The 3,394-nt window shown below is 43.8% G+C and overlaps 1 long non-coding RNA gene across 1 annotated transcript; it reads right to left on the bottom strand.

Annotated features, from left to right (window-relative positions):
• Positions 1 to 918: 918 nt before the first annotated feature.
• LOC112407443 (uncharacterized) lies at positions 919 to 3,107 on the bottom strand. Its single transcript, XR_003004744.1, has 2 exons — positions 2,973 to 3,107; positions 919 to 2,404 (listed from the first exon to the last, which is right to left on the bottom strand). It is a non-coding gene; the product is annotated as an uncharacterized LOC112407443 (long non-coding RNA).
• Between the last annotated feature and the right edge of the window lie 287 nt (positions 3,108 to 3,394).

Below are 3,394 nucleotides of genomic sequence, written 5' to 3' on the forward strand. Positions count from 1 at the left end.
CCTTTTAGTGGTTTTCCATGGCCCACATATGAAATTAATTAAGGAGCAACACCTATCTTCAAAAATCAAAAACATTTATTTTGAGGTACCTAGTCTCCCAGCATAAGTTTAAAGTGTGCTTAGATTTAGGTGGGATATGGTACTCAGGCCTGACAGACGCCTAACTCCAGCCAACAGAGCACATGTGACTTGCTTCCTACTGAAATTAAACTGCCAAATAAAAAGGAGGGATTGTCCCCTTTCTTAATAACAAATGCAATCGTTAGAATTCTTCAGGTTTGGAATTCGAGCACAGCTCTTGTGTTTTCCTCTTGATGTGTGACAAGAATGAGTAATATCAAAAATAAAAATAAACCTCATTTAAACAAGCAGTCCTCTGACTTTATAAGCCTCAACATCAAATACATCAAATTCTAAAACTACCTAAGACCCGTGAAATGTCAAAAAGCTGAGGGGATGACACACTGGAGACGGGACAGACTTTTTAAATCTTTCAATTTTTTTGAAACTATTAGCATTAACTTTGTTCATTTCTGTTGAGATATTGCCACTTCAACTGAGTACGAGAAGCCACATTTCATATTCATATAAATATTTGACTTTGACCTCATAAAAAGTCCCTTGGGTCTATAATACTTTTATTCTTGTATAACCTAAAACAAATCCTTTCCTTTTAAAAATCAAACAGACCACGTTACACACACAGTTGACTATTTACAAAGCACCCAATTAAATCCTACTTAATTCTCTCTCACTCTAAAAATTCCATCTAACTGGTGGGTAGAGTACTGATCACATTAAATGCATAATGCTCACAAGCCCTGAAAGTCCTATCTAACCTAGAAAACACTACCTTCCTTAAAGAGAAAAGAAAGGCTTAAAAATAAGTGTAAGGTTTTGAAGAAATGAGACCAGAAATCACAGTACAAGACAGATAAATCTACTTTAATATTCACATGTAAAAGTTACACATCACAAGAGATTGGACGGTAGTTTAGCAGTTAACTAACATAGCTATAGTGAAAATCATTTTTATAAAAAAATAATCTAGATGCGGTCATCAGAATTTTTGGTCTACTTAAAGTTAATGTTTGAAGATCGACTTTTACCCCTGCTTGAAGGATTTGCCATTATGCCTTTCAAATTTTTTTCTCCCACTGTTGCCTATTAATATTCTTTGGAGGAAGGAAAGCAGAAAGTGTTCATTTCCAAGAGTTTGTCCTTTGGTAGCAAGCAGAGAACATTTTTCATTTCTATGATTTAAATAGTCTGTACAGACATGAAACTTAGTGACATTAAGCTTTAGTGTAAAATGAAGAATGATAAGTATTTTTTCACTTTGATTAAAACAGTAGATTTCCTAAACTCGTAAGGATCCAAGCATTTCCCCATCCTGTAAGCAAAATCATTCCGAATCCATTTTGACCTCAGTTAAAAAACACACACTTACTCTTTATATATTACACTATCAAACCCTGTACTTAAAAACTGATAAAGCATATTATCAACATGTATGCTTCAAATACAAAGATTTCAATCTAGGTTAAAGAAAACACATTTGAATGGACTCAGAACAAGTTTATTTTGTGATTAAACATCTCATGCAGTCATGCAGGACCACTAGCTATAACTGTTACTTCCGAGTCTACAGGACACTGGGCAAAACAAAAACAAATTAAAAGCCAGGCCAAACAGAAAAGACATTCAAGATACCAAGAGCTCTTCAACTGAGCTGGAAAATAATTTTCCAAAAGAAATATTCCCATAGATTAAAAAAAACACACACATAATATTTACAAAAAAATATTTAATTAAAAATATCTTATAATTACAGTAGTCTATTAAAGCATATACTTTCTCACACTTATAGAACATCTCTATATATACACGGTATGAAATGTCACTCAGTTATCTATACAATATGTAACATTCCTGCAGGGAATAGAAAGTTCCCTGCCCCCTTATAATCATCTATTTTAAACAATAGATGTAAAAAAAAAAATATCTACAATGCTCTTGTATATTAGTAAAGCTTCAAAACAAAAATTGAGCTCCTTGGTCACAAAGTAGGTTTCTAAAAGTCGGATTTGCTCTTGATCTTTTATCAGTCCTGTCACACTTAAGCTTAAAAGTTTAACTGCACCTCCAAAAAACACAGAAATGTACAATTCACAGCGGTTATAAATGAGACGAAAGAGAATACGTATGTAGAATGTTTATGAACGTGCAAAAAAAAAAAGGATGAAAGTTTTATTTTTCTTCCCTCTCTCTCTTGGAATGACGAGTGAAACGTTTCTAGGATTTGCTGATGTTTTTTTCCTTTCCTCCGGTGGCTTTTTCTCTAACTTCTGCTCTTCCCCCTCCCTTTCTTGTGCTCCTGGCTCGGGCTCAGGCGGCCGCACACCTGTGGAAGAGGAATGAATAGAGGGGGTGTGTGAACCTTCCCGCTGCAGACTAACTGGCGCCACCGACCAAACTCAAGACATGCTTGATCAACAACCCAAAACAAACCACCGGGTCAGACTACACTCGCAGTCCGCCGCCCGGCCAGGCGCCGAGCAGGCAGCTGCGGGCCCCCGGGAAGCCCGAAGAGGGGATCCGAACTCCCGGGCCCTCCCTGCGTCCTCCTTCGCGGGTGTCAGGGTGCGCGGGGGGTGGCCGGGCATCGGGCACCACGGCCACGAGGGTACCCTCCCTCGGCGGGGAGAGGGCAGTAAGAGCCCGCCGGTCGCTGGGGGCGGCACGGGGGGTAGCGGGAGCGTGAGCTGATCCGTCTCCATTTAGAGTGAACCCCCAGCTGCTGAAGCTAAGCTTCACTTACTAACTGGGTGGCAGGGAGAGGGGGGGGGGGGTGTCCACCTCCTTGGGAATTTGCCCTCAGAAATGCTGGAGGCAAAGAACGCCGCTGTGGAAGGCGCCGGGGACGGGCGTCTCTGGCGACCGGCCACACGAGAAGGGAAACGCGCGCTCACCTGGACAGCTAGGCTCAGCGGCACAAAATGCTGTCGCCCTGCTTGTTCACCGCGCCGGCCTGGAACAGCAACGAACACCAAGGGAAAGGTGAACAGGCGCGAACAACGCACTCGCCACGGTCTTCCTCGATTCGTTCTCGGAACCCAGGATGGCCCGCCGACGCCCCCATCCCAGCCTACAGCCCTGGGGACGCCCCCTTCCCCGAGCACAGGCTGGACCTGACAGCCCACGGTGCGCACAGCCCTAGTCCCGCCCCGCGCATTCACCCGGCCTGTGCTCGCTGCACCCAGCCCGCCGCCGGCGGCCCCCGGTGCCGGAGGAGCAGGAGGGTGCAATTGTCATTCTCGCCCCTGCCCCGAGGAAACGGGAGCGCCCGCGTCCCACCACCCCGCCACCGCCCTCCTGGACTCCCACTGGGTCT

The sequence above is a fragment of the Neophocaena asiaeorientalis genome, unplaced genomic scaffold, assembly GCF_003031525.2.
Source record: "Neophocaena asiaeorientalis asiaeorientalis breed wild unplaced genomic scaffold, Neophocaena_asiaeorientalis_V1.1 scaffold627, whole genome shotgun sequence".
NCBI lineage: Eukaryota > Metazoa > Chordata > Mammalia > Artiodactyla > Phocoenidae > Neophocaena > Neophocaena asiaeorientalis.